Genomic DNA, 23,758 nt, shown 5'->3' on the forward strand with positions numbered 1-23,758 from the left:
ATTTTTTAGCTTTTCCATGTCCTATATAAAACGCTCTTCAATCCGTGAGATAAATGAAAAAAAAAAAAAAGAATAAAAATTGCTTATATGTATCTGTATTAATTTTCCATTGACTACCCCTTTTTGATATCAATCTTTAATACTCAATTCTCTCTTAGTCCATCTTTCTTCAAGTGTTTTATTTCTTGTATTCATACCAATGCAAGAATCGAGCTGTTCACTCGATCTAAGTATTGCGAGTGTACGCTTAGAAGGATCATAGGTTGTTGTATCTTGGAGAGTATGGTGTCATAACCTGCTACACTGAGACATTGTCTTAGAGGGACGAAATCTACTTTTAAGGATAGTGAACTTACACGCCTCAACCTAAAATTTTGATCTGATCAAGGATCGACGAAGAGCGTTCTTTACCTACCAAAGATAAGTATTTCATTTTATTTTGTTTATTTTATGCAATTTTTTATGGCAGTGAAATTAACATACACTAATATTTATTTTATGTGATTTGTTATTGTAGGAGAAGTCGCATACTGATCACCAATTTTTCCAACAATCTTAAGAGTAGAAGTCAAGGACTTCCTTTGCCGTTTGTGGGAGTTTTGTCGCTTTCAAAAAGCTTGTTATCGAGCTATTTCAAGCGTTCGAGCCTGGAAATAAACCGAAGTATCTAGCTGTAGCTAAGTCTAGATCGGCTTTTAAAAAGCTCGCCACTATGATAAGTGGAGAGGAAACTTCATCACCTAGGAGAACGGATTCAGCTGCCAATGTGGAGTCAATGCTTGCTTATTTTTCTACTGCCATGTCTGTGATGTCTGCCAAGAAAGAGGGAACTGCTCAAATTTGATTTCTCAGTTGTCGTAGATAGAGCAGTTGAGGCTGAAGCTTCTAAGATTGGAGCTGCTGAAGATGAAGTGTTGAATGAGCAAACTGTTGAGTGCGAAATGGCTGCAGAAGACATGAAGGTTGTTGGAGAGCCCAAAGTCAACCAAGCTACTAAATGAGTAGTCTACTTTGTTTCGCTTGTATCAGATTTTGGCGATTTTCTTGCAAGTTTATTAATTTGGTATTTAATAAGTTTCTTTCTTTGCTTTACTCCATCTTCGTTTTTCTTGAAACTTTGCTTGGTTGAAACTCTTGCAAAACTTTTAGCCATAGGATTGTCGACTAGGCACAATGCTTTCAAAAAACTAGATGATCCCACAAAGTCACTATGACTGTAGGCTTTGGCTTCTTGGGCCGTCGAGATGTTAAGTTTGTCGTGAGTTGCTGCCCTTTAACCATATGTTGCTTAGCTAGTTTTTGAGTCTTCAATCTTTTGAGTTGCGTAGCCTGCATGACAACATGATAAAGATCAGTGGGACATGAAAATTGCTAACTAACCACATAAAAAATGTGTAGGTGTATGGAAATTCATAGGTAGTTTACTTGTGGATTTGTTGGAAAATATGGATGAATAGATTCCCCAAAAACCCCATAAAGTGGATGGCCTCTAAGTTCCAACACCAAGGATTATAAAGGAAGGAGATGAGTGACATAGGAAAATTTTAATGCTAGTGAAGTTCTTCAATGTGGTTTGCCTCTCTAGAGAGAAAGAGAGAAAATGTTCTCTCATCTTCCTCAGAGAAACCCTAATGAGGTTAAGGCTATAAAGTTGTCTTTATACCTCCTTGTAAGTGAGTGGCAAACTTGAAATAAGTGAACCATCACTGCCTCACTCTTTGGCCAGTTTTGTGAATTTATGTTTAGGTTAATTCCCATTTCGTTTTAGTTGTCATACAACTTAAACTTAATGGGTCTTAGGGACCAAAACTCATTTTAGGTCCAAAAACCCGAAACTTACTTAAAGCCCGATACAAACCTTTTGTATGATTAATTAACATATTAATTAATCCTTATGATATACAATGAAGCTATTTAACTTTCCTTACTCATCTTCATTATTTCCTTCAATTGTTACCTTACATGGTGTGCAATCCATTAGGTTCATTTTAGCGTGGCAATGGATGATTAGAACTCTTTCTAATCGATTATGAATTGAAACTTACCTTCAATTCTCCATTTAGTGATTGTACATCTTCAGGGCTTCCACAAGCCATGAATGACACCTAGCAGTATGTCATGGTTATCCAAGCAAATAAGAAGAGGTTGGAGACCTATTCAGATTGGGATTACAAATGCAATATGGTATCTCTCTAATACAATATTCTTGATCACATGTTTGGTTTGATAGTTTATTCATGTCTACTATCCAATGTGATTCTCTTATCTATATAATTACCTTGCATGTGATTAGGAATGACTTCCTAAATCTTGTTCATACTCTAGCCAGCACATTCATATGCCCCTATCATTAAGTAGTTTAACCCTAACTATGCATTCGACACTCTGTAATGGAATGTCTTTAACACAATCAAAGACTAAGTACCTAACCACAAGACAACTATGATGTCTCAGGTCAAAAGACTACTTTGCATTATCCCAACCATGAGCTCTCATGCGACATAAGTATGAGATCTCCTTGTTGATCGTGTTCCATGGACTCAATTTGTATTGAGCACCTATATACAAGGTTCTAAAAACTGCTAGGCGCTAGTCGGGCGGCGGGCATGGGCTTAGCGCCTAGGTGGCTAAGTGGGGCCCAGGTGGCCTAGCCGGATTTATATAAGTTTATTGTATATCTTAGAAATAAGTGCCTATTTACACTTATTTATAAAACAAAAAATAAAAATAAATAAAAATAAAAGCGTATACTTGTATGGATAATAAAAGAATGATAAAAGGCAAAAATAGAAGTAGAAGAATACACAAAGTACATTCATCCAACAAGTTCAATATTTAAAAAACAGTAAGCATATAATCGAAATGAGGAGTATTCTTGGATGATAGACAAAATTCTTCTTGTTCATGATCCTTGCATTGGATTGGAAATAGATTAAATTATTTAACCTTGTTGTATCTAGTTTATTTTTTATTTTTGCATGTATCCCCTCAAAAGTACTCCAATTCATTTCACAATTGGATGAACTTGTAGTCAATCCATCCTTTGCAAATTAGGCACACCATTTCCATAGGTATACCACCATGATACTAAAACAAAACGCACACAATTAATAAATAAAAAAACCAAACCGCCTAGGTGTCGCTTAGGACTGCCTAGCTCCAAATCGATTTTTTGAAACGATTGGCACTAAATCGCGGCAGGCCTTCACTGCCTAATGCCTAGGCAGCCACCTAGGCCAATTTTTAGAACACTTCCTATATACTTGTCTTGGTGTTATTCACACCAATGAATCGAGACCAGTTACTGATAGGAGCATATTTATGCGACTGAGAGCTTGTTCTCATACATTTATGTTGTTATTTCTTAGTTAATTATGTATTTTAAGCTATTTTCGTGTGTTTGTAGGTCCATAGGCCTTATGAAGCAATAAGATGCATTTTGGAGCAGGTTTGGGCTTGGAATGAATAACACATGCATGGAGCAAGGTGGATGGACAAAATTGAAGACTAAAGAGGCTAGGAATGTGTTAAAGAGAAAGAAGAATTAATTAAAAAGGACAAAGAGCTCAGCCACAAAAGGGTGTCACTCCACCATTCACCTTTCCATCATTGCCGTGCACCACTCATTGTACTCAATTGCTACACCATTCCTTGTTCCCTCCATCATTTCAAATTCATGCATCATTACATTGAATCATTGCACTCAATTGCAACACCATTCCATTTTACCCCCATGCTTTGCATCATCACTTCACTTTCACCTTTGAATCATTTCAAACACCACTCATTGTACTCAATTGCTACACCATTCCTTGTTCCCTCCATCATTTCAGATTTCATGCATCATTACATTGAATCATTGCACTCAATTGCTACACCACTCCATGTTCCCCTCCATTGCCATGCACTTCCTCTATAAAAGGAAGTGTGTGTAACATAAATTGAGTTCATACTTTGTTAGATCATTCACTCCCATTTTCAACACAACCTTCATCCAAACACATCCATTCCTCCATACAAACAAACCTTCAAACACTCACCAACATCTTGTGCCGTAGCAAAGGAAAGGAAGGAAAGTGCTTGGATGTGCTTGCTATCTAACTTGGATCGTTGGAGCGTTTAGGTGTTTTCTTTCTTTTGTTTCTAATGTTTAAATTCATATCCTTTCATTTTGTTGTAAATATGAGTGGCTAAACCCCTTTTGGCTAGGGGTGATTTCAAAGCCATGATTATGTGTGCAATATAATTTGATAAATTCCAGTTATGAATTCTTGAATCGTGAATGCAATTGGCTTAACTATTTGATTGATAACTTATTTGTATTTGTTAATTAAGGGTCAACACTTAATTGACATGCATTTGTGTTAATGGAACCTAATGAAAAGGGCTTGAAAACTTTGAGTTTTAATGATAAGGACAAAATAAAGGGTAAAGTGAATAGTACCATGATTGACTTTTTAGTGTAAAAATGTGGTTTTTCGTTAAAGTGAACAGTACCGGGTGCTTTTCGTTAAAGTTCCCTAGAAAAAAAGATTTTGGGATCGGCTCTCCAAAATAGGTTGATTGTGGAATGGCCAGTATGACAAAAGATCAAAGGTATTCAGCTAGCTATGAATTTGAAACCGTAAATGTAGAAACAACACGCGACTCTTCTTTATTTGTGGATATTCAAGGAAAACCCTAAAATTTCAAGTATTAATTTATAATTTCTAGATGATAAGTTGATAACTAGTACCACAACCAGATCAAGTTTTTGGGATTCATCTCCAAGTATCGTCAAGCTTGCTGGAGAGACCAGTCAACAGTCTATAATCCAAATCTTTGACCAAATTCAGCAATTAGCCCCAGAGGGAGAAGGGGATGGAGAGAGGTTCACGGATTCCATGAAGTGAAAAACAGATGCCAACAGCGCAATTCATGCATCCCTGCTCAATGTAAATTCAACCCTCTTAATAGTTAATGATCATTCCTAGATATTTTCTTAAATTTTCTAGTAATATTCCATGTCTTGCTTCTATACATGCTTTTGCCAAATCATTAATTACAAATCAAACGCGGAGAATTCTAAAACATTGTATGATCTGTACAGAAGAAGCTTTGATTTCTATCTTAATTACCTTTTGATTCTCTTCTTTTTGTAAGAGAGATTTCATATTTATTTTAAGCGATATGGTAAAGTAAATCAAACACATAATACTAAGTCCATGTTGCTCTTAATAACTTCACCCAAATAAATTTGTTGCTCTTAATCTCTTAATTTACATATTTGTTGTTTGCGTACTTTATATTTGATCAGATACCTAAATTTTTCTTTGAGTGTGCAATTATTTTTACATGTGGATATTGATGATTTGGGGTTGGTATCAAATTCGTCATTTAGAGGAGTCGGCCCAAATATCTTCCACTTACAAATGTAGATAAAACCACTAACCCATAATGATAATGAGTCATTACATGTAATTAAGTTAACAGTCCAAACATATAACGTATCAGATTTTCTAAAGGAGAAATTAGGTTTTCATTCTTTTTTTTTTTTCAACTCCATTGATTGAAACCTTATTCTTTTTCAATTTTTCATCAAGGTCCTTCAGTTTTAATAAACGTCATTAATTATTTCAATAATAGAATATTTTACATGTCAAGATAATTAAATTTTATTTCTAAATATATTCATTTAGTGTTAGAAACGTTACATTTAATATACATATATATGGCATAATTTTGTATCATATATTTTTATTTTTACTTTGTACCCATTTTAATTTGCAACCTTTTTTTTTAAATTGTACCAATTTTCTTTTCAGTTTTAGTTTGTGTACATATATTAATTTCTTTTTGTGTACATATTTTTCAAACTTTTATTTGCACTCATTTTTTAACCTTCTTTTGGCACCAATAATTTACTAATAATGTACCCATTTGTCTTTAAAAATGTATCACTTTGTTATATGTAAAATGTACCTATATATATATATATATATATATATATATATATATATTTTTTTTTTTTTTTTTTTTTTTTTGTAAGTACCCTTTTTTTTATGTAAAATGTACCCATTTTCTAATTTAAGACCTATTTATTTTTTTTAATCTAAAATGTACCGATTGTTTTTTTATATAAAATGTACCCATTTTTTTTATATAAACCATACCACCTTTTTTGTATAAAGGGTACCAACTTTTTGTATGTAAAATGTACCATATAAAAATTACCAATTTCTTGTATGTAAAATGTCAATAATATGAGTAATGACAAATCATGGGTTTTATTTAAATATAATTATCTTAATGACAAATCATGTCATTAATTCAATTATACTTTTTTATATAAGTATAATTTATTTTTTAATATTTTTAATCCCATAAATCTTGAATTTTATTTAAAATCTCATTAATATAAGTAACTATAAATATCAAATTTTAATTTAGAATTATAATAACCTATATAGAAATGCATTATTGCATTAATTTCAAGGACTTCAATAAAAAATTGAAAATCAATAAAGTTTCAGTCAAAAAACGTTGATAAATAGAGACTGCATCCAAAGTCACAATTTTCTTACACCTAACAATCAGTGTAAAGGTGAATTTGAACCACATTATTGCTAGCTCATTGTAAAGCTAAGCATACCCCTTCTCCCTTAGTATAGATAATATCGCTTGTTAAAAAAAATTAAAAAAATAAAACAGTGTAACCTAAACGACCCTAAATTCTACTTGGGGGAAGTTCTGTACTGTTTTCTGTAAATGGATTACGGAATTATTCTGGCTAGTACTGTATAGCTAGTTGCTTCACGTGCATCTTGTATGTACGTTCAAATTCTATATCTCTATTACGAAACAAATTGCTTGCATTCACATTATGCTCAGACGGCATTGATTTTTCCATTCATCTACAATTTCTGTCTGTATATCATCAAAAAAATTGCCTGCATAGGCGGATCGATTAATAGTCAAATGAATGGTCAGAGTCCTTGAGCTGAACAATTCCTATTTTAATTCATAAAAGCTGAATTTTGGTAGCATGCAATGCCCGTGACTGTGAGTGTGTTTTCAATTTAGGAACCCATAAGAGAAAATATATAAATACATCTGGCGGCATACAGCTTAGGCAGAGATAAATCAAGCGGTCGGCAAAAGATTTTAAGAACTTCTGTGATTAGTTGTGAGTTTGTAAGAGAGAGTAAGCAATGTCTATTGAAGCTTTGGCAATGGCAGGTGCAGACTACATGGAATGTGGCATCAACTTCGAAGAGTGGGAGCGGAACGATGGCGTACAAGACCCACCTTTGCATCTGTTAGCTGATGAACAAAGTTTCGAGGTTGACCATGAAGTTCTTAAAATAAAAAAGAATTGTTCTCATATGTTTGAGTTTACAATCGAAAGTTTCTTGAATGGGCTAAAGTTGTGTTCCAATATTTTCCGGCACTCTAACGCTCTCCTTCGTAATGTATAATGTATAACATTTGAATTGTTTTATTTTCTGGGAGAAAAAAGACCACGTTGATTTTGCCAATAGACTTATCAAAACCATATTATACTTGAGGTTTTCAATGGTTAGCTACTTTTCCTATCTTGTGCATGCGCATGCTGTAGAAACTACGTACTGTTTACAGTTTTATTTTTGGTCCGTTGGTTTAACTTATGGCGCGTTTACTAATCCGTAATCAAATTGAAAGGAATTAAATTGAGGAGGAATTGGATTGAGAAGGAATTGAAATGAGGTGGAATCAGAATCAATTTCCTGTTGAAGTTGTTTACTAAAATTGTCCAGAATCGAAATACAATTCCATAAACCTGTTTACTAATTTGGTAGATTTGGAATATAAATCAATATGATTACTAAAATGCCCTTGTCCCAAATCAAATATTTTACATACTTTTTTAATAAAATTTGATATAGTATATAATAGTAAGAAAAAATTAAATTGCTTTTTTATTTACTAGACACTAAAATGATTTTGTTTATTTTTTATAAATTTAAGTTTTGACTTCAATATCTAAATTTTCTGGCTCAAGTTGTAGTTTCTTCTCTTCGGCATATATATGGATTGTGCATAATGTGAATGAGCATGGAAATGTGCTTAACGAGCTAGAAGGACATGGAAAGAAATTGTTAGGAGCATTTTCAATCTTAACTCTTCAAGGATATATATTTTTAGTTACATAATGTCAATGAGTAGAAGAAATGGTTTTTACCATTCGTAGTTTAGCAATACATGTCACGTCACTCTCATAAATTAAACCATGTAAGTATTCTAATTGCTTGTAAACTCTTATAACTGTTTGACAAGGTGAGGGACTTCTAAGGCGCTTTTGGAAACGATACCAAGAATAGAAACAAGAAGTAGCACATGCAACAAATATAGTTCAAAGGTAGACAATCAACACATTCAACGCAGCATGTAATTTCTTCTTTGTGGACAAACTTAGACGAGCCATTAGTCTACACAAAATAATGAAGAAAAAAAATGTCATGAAGGACTTCAATTAACAAGTTAGTAAACATATCTACAAACTGAAATAAATTAACATTAAAAAACACAATCAGTCACAAAAATTTACATTTTTTTTCCTCCATACCTAGTCTCACAATTAATGGAAAAATAACAACATAAATCATAGTATACCTGCAACCACTGAAGAGAGCTCAACCCACAACCTTGTCCTCACTCTTCCTAATTTCATAAAGATGATGAATATTTGATTAATAAACATTTGTGAGCATAATGAATTGGGGATAAAGTACTCTTCCTAAACAATACAACATTTCAAAGATCATAGGTACATAATCTTGCATGTCAATCTTTTTCTTAACAAGTCAAACCATACCAAACAATGATAATCTTGTATCAGATGATCTAAAATGTTGTGAGTCCTATATAACCTTCACGGAAGATTATTTCTATGGTAAATAAATATAGTCAACTATCGTTCTAGCTTTCGAGATCAAGATAGCGTGAATCACACCAAGAAAGACAATGTTGAGAACTATTATTCTAGCTTTCGGTATTTTCAAGCATAGACTAGCTTATGAAATTCTAGAAGCTGAATCAAACTCTAACCTTTATGCTTCAAGTTAAGACATGCAACTAGAATTTACCCTTACATCATATGCTCTTCAAATACTAGCCTTGTAAACCCAATAGGATAAATAAATTGCATAACCCAATTCAAAAGATCATCAAACACACAAATCCCAAATGTCCCTGATCTAAGCATACGGTCTAATAAATCCAAAAGGCAAATAAAAAGAAAATTTTGCATCTTTGATTCTTTATGCATCTAACTATGAAAAAAAAGATCCATTTTGCAAATAAATAACTGTAAATCAACATTTAGCTCAATAAGTTCCCAACAACCAAATAATTCAAGTAAATTACATAAATGTAGAAAATGCAGCAGAACAACATATGTCAATCTACTTCAATCCACCATTTTCTCATATTTTCTCAGCAACAAATCACTTCCCCCAATACAAGATACAAAACAAAAAACATCAAAACAAATTAGACCCAATTCACAAATCCAAAAACCAATAACAAAGTTTCCAACTTTTTAGTGAAGTGAAGGAAGCAATGAAAGATTCAGCAGGATGCGAGGAAACATAATTAATGGAAAATCTTTCATTTAGTTTCTATCAAGGGTCAAAGTCTTCGTCCAGAAACTCATATACTGACTCCCCCTTGTAGTTCAAAGCAAAAAATTCAACACAGAGATAAAAACGCAGAAGAAGTTGGGATTAACCTATTTATGCGGCTGAGAGAAGACAGAAATGAGGAAAAGAAAAATAACAGTCTAGGGTTAAAAGGATAATCTTGGAAATAATGAAAGTTAGTGAGGGCATAAAGGGAAAAAAATTATCATTCCGATTGCTTGGGCAATTCGGAATCCAAATACCTTCTCTATGTTGGGAATCCAAATCAGCCAAATCTTGGAATTGGATTCCATTTTTTGTGTGGGCCCCACACACTTTTGGTTCCTCCTAATTTTAGTAAACACAAGTATAATGCGTAATCGGAATCAGATTCCTTATTCTCATTCCGATTACGAGTTAGTAAACGCGCTCTTAATGCATTGCATGCCCTTTCCTGGGTGAGAACACTACCGCAAAATATAATTCACTCTGATGCTAGTTGATAAGATTAAAAGCACACCGCAAAGTAGCACACAAATGCCCTATTGATTTTCCTCATTAACAATAAGATTTGTCAATTGTAGCATATGAAAATAAGGGTCTTTCCCGCAGAAGATTGTTTTATCTAACTACTTAAAATGTCACAAAAACTGGTTGCTGTCCCTACTGACCAGCCACCAAAAAGTAATTATTAGACCAACTTACACTTACCTAAATTCTACGAAATTTTATATGAAGACACTAGACACACAGAGCTACACTTCTACAAATATTTGGGATTTTTGGAGTTGATTTGCTATTTAAATTAAATTGAACAAAGACAGGACAGAAACAAATTTTAAGTAGTTCACAAATTAAGAAAAACGAGTTAGGGGAATTGCTATCCACCACCAAATAATCATGCAAACATGTTATGTTTCATTCAAATTCCTTTTATTTCTGGATGAAGATGCTCAAGTTGGCTCAATGTTAGAACTCAATCTATTACTCTTTCTTATGTAGTATGTTAAGAGAATGGCGTTTTCAACTTAACTTAGTCCCTAGCATGCAATCTAGAATGGCGTGTTCATAGATTTAACAAGTAGAAATCATTAAGAACGAAAATAGTTTGAGTCATCACAAGGCATCGTAAGTACTAGTGTTGTCTTACTTATCCTACAAATTGGTTCACATGGTAATCGCAATTAACAAGTACTACTCTAGAACATATGTAGGTCCTCATTTGACAAGGGCAGGCACACACATATTCATGGCGTTAGAATCCTAGATATGTTTACTAAGTATGCATCTGTAGAAAACACATAAATAATTCATCAATGAGACAAGTAGTGAATCAATTTTCATCCATTCATAAAAGTAATTCAAACAAAATGTCATAACAAACTTGCAATCATATTCGGGGCTTCAAAACAGCCCCTAACTATTAAAAATTTAGTTACACATTATTATCAAATAAAACCAAAAGAAAGACATGAGTTTGAGAAGATAAAACTGAGAGAAGAGAATGCCAAGATTTCCTCCTTCCTTTCCTTCCTTTTCGCAAAGCTGCCTTGTCCTCTTTCTTTTCTATTTTTTTTTTCTTTCTCTTCTTTCTCCAACCCTGCAACCTGCACCCTTTTCCTTTTTTAACTTGCTACCCCATTTTCTTCTCCTTAACTCACCCACTATCAGTCATTTAGTGATGGCAATAAGTGGGAGGAAATGGTAAAACAATTGTAACTCTTTGGGTAGCCTTTATGCCAATTACTCCCACTTAATCCTCATCTTTATTTCCATTTCCTCTGATATTTGAGTAGGTATCAGCTGGCTTGTTCTTGGCTGCATCAGTTTTGGCTGTTAGATTTATTGGGTTTATTGCTTTCATTGCAGTTACAAACTGCCCAGTCTCTTGTGAACCTTTTAGTGTTAAAACGGCCATAACGTCTTCTACAAAAATGATATTAATAATCCGCGAAATGCTCCAGAAAATAGACATCCGTAGCTTTCCAAGAATATAAGGCTCATTCTCTAATTCATTTTGAGCTGTTCACAACTTGCTTCCAAAGTCAGCTGACCTGCACAGGCAGTTTTGACGAATTTGTTACTTAATATCCAACTTGTGCTATTTTTCTTTTCTTTGCTTGACAAATCCTAGAGAACACAAAAACAAAGTAAATAGCTCAAAAATATAAGGAACTAACTAAGAAAAGACAAATGAATTTGATGTAAAGTATATATAAATATGAGCTTATCACTAGTGGCTAGTGATATACATTCTTTAAGATATTTACGAAATTGTTGATATTTCTATCTATATATTCAAAAAATTAATGATCGATAGAAAAGAGGGAGGAGGTTTGAAATACAAACTTCATCCCATATCGGTGAGATATAGAAAAATCAATGAATATCAATTATATTTACTGCTCACTACATGAAGATTTGCTGGAATCCATTGCAGATTTGAGAATTTTTTCTCTAATTTTGACTAAATCTGAAAGATTTGATATACCTACGTATTGCAAATTTTCATAATTTCCGTCAAAGACAACCAATATCAGTACATCCATTGATATTTTCATAAATTTGCATATCGATATCTCACCTCTATTGATATTTCAAACACTGGTGATATATCAACTAATTATCAAAACAAAAATAAAAATTTAGAGAATAAGGCTTTTAACATATTTGGGCCTAAAGTTAGGTTTACTTAACCTTGGATTGAAATTTGGTATCAGATAACTTGGAATAAGGCTTGAAAAATAAATATCCAACATAAATAAATAAATTAAAATATTAATTGATATATGTTAAAGTAGAATCATCATCTCCAGATTATTCTCCTTAATTTATATTTCCTTGTATTATAAGTCAATTCAATTGTAAGTATATTTTTAGGTAATACCCTATATGGGTTATGTAATGCCCTACATATTGTAAAGATTTATACACCTTTTCAAGGAATAATATTTCTACATCGTATCTGCCTAACTAGGTCCTAGGGGTTTTTTTTTTCTCTCACCAAATTCAACACACTTTTGCCACTTAGTACTACAGTCTAATGGTATTCCTCTTTACTTATAAATAAGAGATCTTAGGTTTGATTCTTGCCAAAAGTGAATTTGAACCACATTATTGCTAGCCCGTTGTGAGACTAAGCCTACTCTCCCTCCCTCCCTTTGGTATAGATAATATCATTTGTTCAAAAAAAAAAAACATTTTTTTCTTTTGTTGTACCCAGCATCTAGGTCTAGGGTTTTCTTGCCGCCTATAATCATGGCTTCCTTTTCCTTCTCTTCCTTTTCCTCCTCCTGTTCTTCCTCTTCTCTCCTGAACCCCCACACCACCCACTTTTTCAAACTCACCGAATCTAATTACCATGCATGGCTTTCGCCAGATGAAGTTGTTCCTTGTTCGCCATAACCTATATAAATTTGTTAATGGTTCTCATCATATTCCCTCTGCTATGATACCTAAACCCACACACAAAGAAACGAATGGCGATCATGCTCCCCTTATTCTGAATCCCGCTTATCATTTTTGGATTCAGCAAGACCATTTGGTGTTCAGTAATCTTACTAGTGTTATTTCTGAATTTGTTATCCCTCACAATTCATTATGACATTTTGCAGCCCGTTTGGAATTGCCTTCAAACTCACTCTTCTTAGAGTTCTCTTGCTAAAAAGGCCAACCTTTGTTTCCAACTCCTTGACATGTCCAAATGTTCCCAATCTCTTAATGCTTACCTACAACATGCCAAGTCCATTGTGGACAAATTTGCTTCCATTGATCAACCGGTAGTCGATAAAGATCTCGTTCTTGTTGTTCTTCGCAGCCTTGGTTCCGAATAAAGATGTTCAATATGACAATTATCAATAGTTCTTTTCCTCTGTTCACCGACCTTAACTACAAACTTCTCACCTTTGAATAGCACAATTTTAAGTGATCTTCTGCCTTTAATTTAGGCCAAGCTGTCGGCCTTTTTTCCTTATCAAGCAGGTCTAGCCACCCCTTCCTCTAGGAACACCTCCTGTAGGTCCTCAACTGGTAGGAAACGTCTTGGTGGTGGTAGTGGTTCTTTTCGCAGCAATAATAGCAATCATAATGGTGGTGGCAAAGCACTAGTAGCACCCAAAGACCCCGTTGTGGGGTTTTCAGCACCATTGGCCAAACCTTAGGCTCTTGAGCCTATCTAGTCTGCCTTTGTAGGCCCCTTGTCTCCGTAGCCTAATTTCACACCTCATTTCATCTGCCCCATGGCCTAATTTTCCAGCTGGCCTTCTTGGGCCCTATTGGTGCCCTACCTGCAATACTACTCAGCATCCTATAACCAATTGTCTTCACCAATTATAAGGCCTCTCTACTGCTCATCCATTCGCTGGTGCTCACTTTGTTCACGCTTCTAATCCTGTATGGGACATTGGTTCTACTTACCATATGACAGGGCACTCCTCCATGCTGCATAATGCCTAACCATATAATGAGCCCAATTTCTTCTCCTCAAATAATTATGATAATATGCAAATCTTGCATACGGGTAACATTCCTTTCTTTTTAAGGTCCTTTTGGTTTCATCTTCACAATGATTTTCTAATACCCTCACTTTGAAAATTTTTTGTATATGTTACCTGTTTCACCAACGATAATCTTGTCTTGTTTTTGTTTGCCCCCAATTTTCATCTGATTTATGACTAACAGACTGTTTATCTCTTGTTTCAGGGCCCATGTAAAGATGGGCTCTCCACAACTTCCATCTCCACCCCAATCTCTTGTTGTTGTCTCCTCCACCACCTGAAATAATCGTCTCGGTCATCCGTCCTTCCCAGTCATGTCTTGTCTCCTTTCAAGTTTAGATCATTCCATTAAATTAGATAATTCCTTTTGTATGGATGTCTCATGTTAATTTCATTTAAATGATAATAATCAATCTTTTGCTTTATGCTCCTGTATTTTCAATCTTTTGTGACCATGGCCCATAATTTTTTTGGGCTATTATTCAATTTTTACAAAGTGACAATGGAACTGAATATGTCAATGGTGCATTTGCTGAATATTGTAATAATTTTTTAATCCAACAACGCGTTTCTTGCCCTCATATGCCATAACAAAATGGGCTTGCCGAACGAAAACATCGTCACATTGGTACCATTATTTGGCCTTCACTTCTTACAGCTCACCTCACTCACTCTTTGTGGGTTAAGGTTGCATGTAAGGCCATTCATTTAATCAATCTTCTGCCCTCACTCATTCTAGATTGGTCCACCCTATACACCATTATTTATGGTTACCCTCCCACCTACTCTCATCTACGTGTCTTTAGTTGTCTTTGATTTCCCTAATTAGAAGCCTACAAATCCCATAAATTAGATAGTCATCTCAGTTGCGTGTCTTTGTTGGTTACAGTCCTCAACATAAAGGTTATAGGTGTCTAGATCTCACAATTGGTTGTGTCTATGTCTCATGTCAAGCTTTATTTAACGAAGATTTATTTTCTTATAAAGAATTGTAAATTACATCATCTCTAGAGTATTCCAAGTTTAAACTTTTCCCACAACTCACTACTAAGGAACCCTAACATGTCCCTTCCAGCTTGCCTTTTGTTCTACCAGCTCCCTCTAGCCCATTAGCACATAAGGGTCTACACTCCCCTTAGTAAGCCCACTTTGTGCCAACATCATCAATTTCTGGCTCGCCTAACAACTTAGGCTGAACCATTCCTTAACGGTACACGACTCTTGCTATGTCGTCGGCTTTAACTGATCTAATCTCCTCGACCCCAACTGAGCCGCCCTTCCTTGCACGGTCAATTAGTGCTATAGATTAATAGTTACAAGTTTGTGAGCCTACTTTAGCCCAAGTCCATTCTTCACCTCTAGGTCATCCTTCTCAAGCCATGCACTCTCAATCCTTTCATCCTACAATTACCCGGCTTTGCAATGACATTTCTAAGCTCAAGACCCGCACTGATAGCCCTATGTGGTATCCATTTCCCCATGCTCTATTAGTCACTATTACTTCTGATAAACTTACATGTTTTATGCAAGTTGTCAAGTATCCCTAATGGCGTTTTGTTATGGGAGAGGAGATCGATTCTCTACTCCATAATCAAACATGGTCTCTAGTTCAGCTAAGACATGGTCTCTAGTTCTCCCTACACTACTCATATGTTTGCTACCAAACACATCCTTTGGTATGTCAATGGCTTGCACTTCTGGCCTCATCCATCTTCCACCACACTTTCTACCTACTCTGATGTCAATTGAGCCGGTAGTCCTGATACTCGTCATTCTATTGTTGGGTACCTTGTGTATTTGGGTTCTAATATCTCTTGGTCTTCCAAGAAGCAACCTACGGTTTCACGCTCTAGTGCCGAAATTAAGTATCATTCTCTATCCCATGTTTGTGTAGAGACTACTTGGATTTGTTATCATCTTTAGGAATTGGGTGCCAACTTGAGTGCTACCTACATGGCTGACAATTTGGCTCATCGCTCCCCATTCACCGCATTGAGCTCGATTATCATTTTTTTTAGGAAAAGGTTGGTCTTTGGTTGTCATGGGCTGTTATAAGCCTCATCACGTTCTTCTTTGCTCCTGCCTGCCAGGGGGGTTAAAGTAGAATCATAATCTCCATATTGTTGTCCTTAATTCATCTCCTTGTACTATAGGTGAACTCATTGTGTTCGAGGAATAATATTTCCACAATATCTCATTTGGTTCAGTTTGATTTTTGAAATGTCAAAACCAAATCAATATTTTTTTTTTCAGTTTTCGATTTTTGGAGTCCACCCCTATAAAGAACAGTTACATAAGGAAGGGGGTATGGGGATATACATAGGCCTGGAAAACAGTTTGTGTTTGCCGTGTTTGGTGTCGTTTTCGTATAACACCTGTTATCTTAATAGGTCGTGTCGTGTCACACCCGTTACCTTAACAAGTCCTTAACAAGTCGAGTCAATTTACCCTACAGGTAAAATGACCCGACCCATTAAGAAAAATATATTTTTTTTTTCTTAAATTTGCACATACCACATTGCCACATAAATATTACTTCAAAACATAAAAACACATTTGTCATTAAGTACTACATCTACACCCCAAAATAAAAGCCAAATAAAAAAACATCTATACACTACTAGTCTACTACAAAATATCAAATGTTCACGGATATGCAAAATGAAGGAGTTTTTCTTTCCAAGGTTGTGAAGTCTTTCTTAGAAGTTAAAACCTTGACAATGAAACTCAAAGCTTGCATGTTATTCCTTTTACAAACTCCTTCAATTTTCATCGATCATCATGGGGAAATTGTATTGGAACTTTGGCTTGATCTATTGCCCTTAAGAGTTAGTTGATGATTTCAGTAAGGTTTTCCACATCAGAACTCTCTTCTACATAAACTAAGTACAGAAAAACCAAACACTATAAACCATTCAAATTATGAGAAGTTTACCAAAATAATTATGAAAAGAAATAAAACAATAGTACTATACAATATAAAAATATATTATCTCCTTTTCCAAAGAGCCAATCTCGTGTACACAACAAAGCTTGAACTGTTTCTGTCAACAATGAACTACGATACTAATCTAGTACTCTACCCCCAATACTAAATGCAGATTCTGATGCAACAATATGGAGAGATTGAAAGTGAATGAGAGAGGAGGGTAGTCTTGGCTCCAACCTAATGTACAATGGACAATTAAGATTAAATCTCAGCTGATCCAGTGGTCATCAATTTTCTAAATTTAATATATATATGTAAAATTATTATAGTATTTTTTTAGGGGTATAAAATTATTAATTAATATTTTGCTTATCGTGTATCAGGTTACCCACGTGTATACCCGGACCAACCCGCTATCTTAACAGGTGTTTATTGGGTTACCCGATAATGACTTGATTCGTTATCGTGTCCACCCGATAACCTGTTAATTTCTTGTCATTTAGTGTCGGGTTAACGGGTTATGTCAGAAATTGGTACTACTAAATATACAGAACAGGGGAGGTGAACTAACATTTTTATTTTTGGTGGAAGGTATAATGCGTAATTAGATATTTTGGTTGGGTTGATGGGGCTATTGTATAATAATTGGCTGGGGTGTAGAATTGTCAGTAAGCTATAGCCCAACCCAGCCAGAGCTAGGCCCATCACTGCGCAAAACACGAGTAGTTGTACACACGTATTATTAAAATATAGATTAAGGGACACTAAAAAATATACTTTTTTTACTCATATTATAATACAAAATGTACCAACTTATGTTCTAAAAACATGAAAAAAGGATGAAAAAATCTCGTTTCTTTGAGCACCTCGCACTCACAATTAAAGAGAATAAAACTAGATGAGTAAAAACACAATTTGAATTCAGATGTGAAATAAATTCAAACGGTAACCTAAAATACAAGTGAGATCAATACTACGAAATAAATAAAATAAAATAAAAAAGTTAGCCCACAAAACAAGGAAACTATACTTTACAGCAATAACATAGAAATTAAAATAAAATCAAATCCTGAATTTGATATCTAAAAAATAATTTTCCTTTTATATTGTCCAACACACCACATCATGAGTTTCCAACAATAAAACAACCTAATTCTCAAATCTAGTAAATCTCATCATCCCTCCATCAAGCTGGAGCATTCAGCATTCATATCAAGTAGTCACAGCGGCTGACTTGAAGTAGTCACGACGATCAACAGCAAGCAACTACGGGCAATGTACCCCATAACAAGAAAGGAAAAAACAAATACTTTTTTAGCTTTTTATGTTAACTGATTCTTATGTTAGGTTAAATAATCAACAATGATACTGTAATTTTCCCTATCCCGCTTTCTTTCGCACTCGTATTTTTTTCTCATTTAAAAAAAAAAATCTATTTTCATCATCACATGTACAAATTAATAGTAGTTTAGAAAGAAAAAAACAATTAACTTGATGAATATCAACGATCAAGTAGAGCTTATGACCAATTGATAGATCAGAGATTTTTTCTACGTACTTTACTATTGTGCTTGGCTCTTTTCATCTACAATAACACTATGTTTAGATGAAGAGATTTAAGATTACTAAGTAATTTTAAAATGATAGTAATTGAAATGACGAGATTTTATTTTCTAAAATTTGTGAATTTTCTTATTTGGTTAACCTAAAAGAATATGGAATTGAATACGGAATTTGTTATTTTTGAACTCTCAATTATAGAAATTGGGAAATGACACCTATTTACATGGAATTTAAACTTGGGAATTGGAGGTCCCAAATTCCATGTTTTTTTCCACGCGGAAATTCTAAATTTCTATGTTTATGAATCCAAACAAAGGAATTGGTGCATGTCAATTTATAAATTCTGATTTTTATCCAAATTCCAAGTTTATTTCCTTTATCTAAACATAGTGTAAGTTTTTGACATTTACTAGCCGAGATTAGAAAGGAAAGCAAATGTTACCCACAACAATGTATGCATACGATTAACATGCGGGAACAAGGATTTGGCTTTTATTCAATTTAGAGTAGTCAAACTCTTGGATAGCTTTCTGTTCAGTTGAAAATTTTATAATCCTTGGACCAATTCTGAATAATTTGGGATGCAAAAACATGTGAATTCTATGTCTAATTATCAGACTAATATATGAACATTTCTGGTCAATTCATGGTCACGGGAATCTAAAGATAACAAGAACATAACTGAATTCTCAGCGCTGATGGGTGTAAGATGACATATGCAATGACAAAATATATATACGTACGTAAGACTCTCTCTTTACATTTGCATGCATGAAATATCCGTGTCTTCTTTAATTTGGCAGCCTAAACAGAAGCCAGGAGAAAGCATTGCAATTGCATATAAATACTAGTTGTTGTCGATTTTCACGATTACAACTCAGTGGGTCAACAAGGCACATAAAAACAGAAGACAAAATAAACTTGCAAATTTTTAGACAAACAATGTCAATTGAAGCCTTGGCAATGGCAGGTATGGATTATGCAAAATCCGACATCGACTTTAGAGAGTTGGAGTACAGTGCTTGGAAGCAGCCGCCGCCATACCTGGTAGCCGACCGAAGTTCAGGCACCGACGCTGTTGGTGATATAATGCTATTGGCCAACGATGATCAGATCAAATCCAGGATGCGCAAATGGGCAAGGGCTGTTGTTTCCATGAATGAGCGTGCAATCTTTCTCCCGAAATCAAGAATCCTATGTTCAGATAACGTGTAATAGTATTTGATCTTGTGGAACGCTTTCCTAGGAATTAGAGTTGTATCTGTTGGAAATTTGAGTAGTTTGAGTAAAAATCTCTTTGTCCCACATTGGCCATTTCCAAAAGATTTTATCACTTTATAAGACTTTGTCCTTTACAGAAAGTGATTAAAGTAATAGGCCTGGAGACTAAAATTAGGCTCACCCTTGGGGTTGGGCTTTGGGGTGTACTAATTAATTGGTAATTAATATATAAATAATTATAATTAATATATATTTAATTGTCAAAAGATGAGCCTTGGGCCTTGGGCTCTAATAATTAAATTAATTAATTATTTTAAGAATTAATTAATTATTTTTAATTTCGAATTTAAATTAATTAATTATTTTTACCAACAGACTCATCTTTTCAGATGAAGTCTGAAGTGTGAGAACGCAGAAACAAAAACACCATTTTTAGCAGATGTCTCCCAACAGATGCATCCCTTCCTTATACTTGTTGCGAACATGTATAATCACAATATATATACATCCATCTGCATGACATTTAGAGCACAGAAAAAATCATAAATCTTCTCCTGCAATCATAAACATCCTTTCTGAGAGAACCACATTAATATTCGCCAGAAGTCAATTTTCCGGTGCTGGAATTTCTGACTTAGATCGTTGAATCCTGGTGAAGCAGACATCCATAGAACTACAAGCACTGAGTAGGGGCGAAATTTCTGTTTCAAGGACATTGCGGTACGCAAGCCTCGATCTTTTGTTACCCTGCTTAATTAATATTTCATCTTGTTGAGTCTCTGGAATATACTTATTCGTATTTATTATTAGCATATTTATTTTATTGCGGATTGTTGACATATATCCAACAATCTTGAAACAAAAATATATGGATCAACAATCTGTAAATGTGAATGGTGCTGTGCCAAAATACTCTGAAAAGCCTGAGAAGTTCAAAGGGTTGGACTTCAAGAGATGGCAACAGAAGATGTTGTTCTTCCTGACAACAATGAATCTCGCTCATGTTGTCAAGGAAGAAGCTCCAAAGTCTAATGAGAATCCAATGATGAAAGAGACTGTCATGGCAATCGAAGCTTCGAATCATTCTGAGTTATGTTGCAGGAATTATATTATGAATAGTTTGGATGACAATCTCTACGACATTTATTCTCTGTGCAAGACAGCGAAGGAATTGTGGGAATCCGTGGAGAAAAAGTATAAGATTGATGATGCCGGTTCAAAGAAATTTGTTATCGGTAAGTTTCTCAAATATACAATGGTGGATTCCAAATCTGTTGTTTCTCAGGTCGAAGAAATCCAGAAATTGATCTATGAACTGCACTCCGAGGGATGCGAGATCAATGAGCATTTCCAAGTTGGGGCGATAATTGAAAAATTGCCAACTTCGTGGAATGACTTCAAAATTTATCTCAAGCACAAGCGTCGTGAGATGAATATGGAGGATTTGATTCTGAAGCTATGAGTGGAAGAAGACCACAGAAAGGCAGACCATTCTGGAGGGCTTACTACCATTGAAGCCAATGCAAATTATGTTGAGGGAGGAAACTCCAAGGCCAAGCCGAAGAAGAATAAGGGTCCTAAAACCAAGCAGTTTGTACAATCTGCCCTTGCTCCCAAAGGCAAGAATCTGAAGAAGATTAAGGGTGCATGCTATGTGTGTGACAAATCTAGTCACAAGGCACAAGATTGTTATCATCGCAAGGATGGAAATCATGCCAACGGAAACAACAACAACCATGCTAACATGGCAACCACCAATGAAGAATTGGCTACTGTTGTGTCCGAGGTCAACATGGTCTCAAATATGAGTGAATGACTGTTAGAGACTGGTGCTACTAAGCACATATGCGCTGACAGAAATCTATTCACTGAATACCATCTTGCTGCCCATGGAGAAAAGTTGTATATGGGCAATTCTGCCTCATCTGCAGTGGAGGGCAAAGGCAAAATGGTACTCAAATTCATATCTGGAAAGAGTCTCACCTTGCTGAATGTGTTGCATGTTCCTAAAATAAGGAGGAACTTGGTTTCTGGACCTATTTTGATTGCTAAGGGCTTTAAACTTGTAATGGAATCCAACAAATTTGTACTTACCAAGGGTGAGATGTTTGTTGGAAAGGGTTATGTGGCTGATGGCCTCGTGAAACTCAATGTAATTGCCATTGATGATGCTAATAAAATAAACGCTTCTACTTATATTGTCGAGTTTTCTAATATTTGGCATGCTAGATTAGGACATGTTAATTTTCGTTCCATGCATAGAATGGTTAAATTAGACTTATTACCTAAATTCGAAATTGATTTTAATCATAACTGTGAAACATGTACTGAATCAAAATTTGCTAAGCAAACGAGAAAGTCAATTCTGGAAAGATCAAATGAATTACTTGGATTAATTCATAGTGATCTTTGTGACTTTAAATCCACACCAACTCGTGGAGGAAAGAATTATTATGTCACTTTTATTAATGATTGCAGTAAGTATTGCTATGTTTATTTGATTCATAGCAAGGACGAAACTTTGAATATGTTTAAGACATATAAAGCCGAAGTTGAAAATCAACTTGAGAGAAAAATCAAAGCACTTAGATCTGATAGAGAATGAGAGTATGAGTCTACTACCTTCTCAGATTTTTGTGCACAACATGGAATTATACATCAAACAATGGCTCCATACACACCACAACAAAATGGTGTTGTCGAAAGAAAAAAATAGAACATTCAAAGATATGATTAATTCCATGTTAAATAGTTCAGGGCTTCCACACAATTTGTGGGGTGAAGCTTTACTTACTGCAAATACCATATTGAACAAGGTTCCTCTAAAGAAGATTGACGAGTCACCTTATGAACTATGGAAATGACATAGACCCACTTATAAAACCCTCAAAGTGTGGGGTTGCTTAGCAAAGGTGCAAGTTCCGTTTCCAAAAAGAACGAAACTAGGACCTAAAACTATTGATTGTGTATTTATTAGATATGCAAATAATAGTGCTGCTTATAGGTTCCTTGTTGTAAAATCTTCGATTTCTGACATACATGTCAACACTATATTAGAATCAGCTGATGCGGAATTCTTTGAGGATATATTTCCTTACAAAGAAAATGAATCTGGTTCTAATACAAAGAGGGTTCATGATCATAGTCATGATGAAGCCTCTTCTTCTGGTGTCCAAGGAAATGATGCGGAACCAAGAAGAGGAAAAAGAATCAAAGTTTCTAAAAACTTTGGACCAGATTTCATTGCTTTCTTGTCGGAGAATGAACCTAACACTTTTAAAGAAGCAATGTTTTCTTCTGAGGCTCTTTTAGGGGAAGCAATTAAAAGTGAAATGGAATCCATTATGGAAAATAACACATGGGAATTGGTTGATTTACCTCCCGGTAGTAAACCAATTGGCCATAAATGGATTTTCAAGAAGAAACTTAAGGCGGATGGAACCATTGATAAGTTCAAGGCACGTTTAGTAGCCAAAGGTTATCGCCAAAAAGAAGGGTTGGATTATTTTGACACCTATTCTCTGGTGTCTCGCATAACGTCAATTAGGACGTTAATAGCGATTGCGGCTGTATACAACTTTGATATACATCAAATGGATGTAAAAACAGCATTTTTATATGGAGAACTAGATGAAGAAATATACATGGAACAACCTGAAGGGTTTGTGCTTAAAGGACAAGAAAGCAAAGTGTGCAAATTAGTTAAGTCATTATATGGACTTAAACAAGCACCAAAACAATGGCACGAGAAGTTTGATCATACTTTGTTGACACATGGGTTCAAAATAAATGAATCTGATAAATGTGTCTACATTAAGAGTAATGATAAAACTTGTGTTATTGTCTGCTTGTATGTGGATGATATGCTCATAATGGGAAGCAATAAAGATGTCATAAACAAAACAAAGAAA

At 34.7% G+C, this 23,758-nt stretch overlaps 1 long non-coding RNA gene across 1 annotated transcript; it reads right to left on the minus strand.

Moving 5' to 3' along the window:
• Nucleotides 1-8,241: 8,241 nt before the first annotated feature.
• LOC126605563 (uncharacterized) lies at nt 8,242-8,818 on the minus strand. The gene is made up of 2 exons (XR_007616985.1): nt 8,632-8,818; nt 8,242-8,447 (listed from the first exon to the last, which is right to left on the minus strand). It is a non-coding gene; the product is annotated as an uncharacterized LOC126605563 (long non-coding RNA).
• Nucleotides 8,819-23,758: the final 14,940 nt, after the last annotated feature.

The sequence above is a fragment of the Malus sylvestris genome, chromosome 15, assembly GCF_916048215.2.
Source record: "Malus sylvestris chromosome 15, drMalSylv7.2, whole genome shotgun sequence".
Lineage (NCBI taxonomy): Eukaryota > Viridiplantae > Streptophyta > Magnoliopsida > Rosales > Rosaceae > Malus > Malus sylvestris.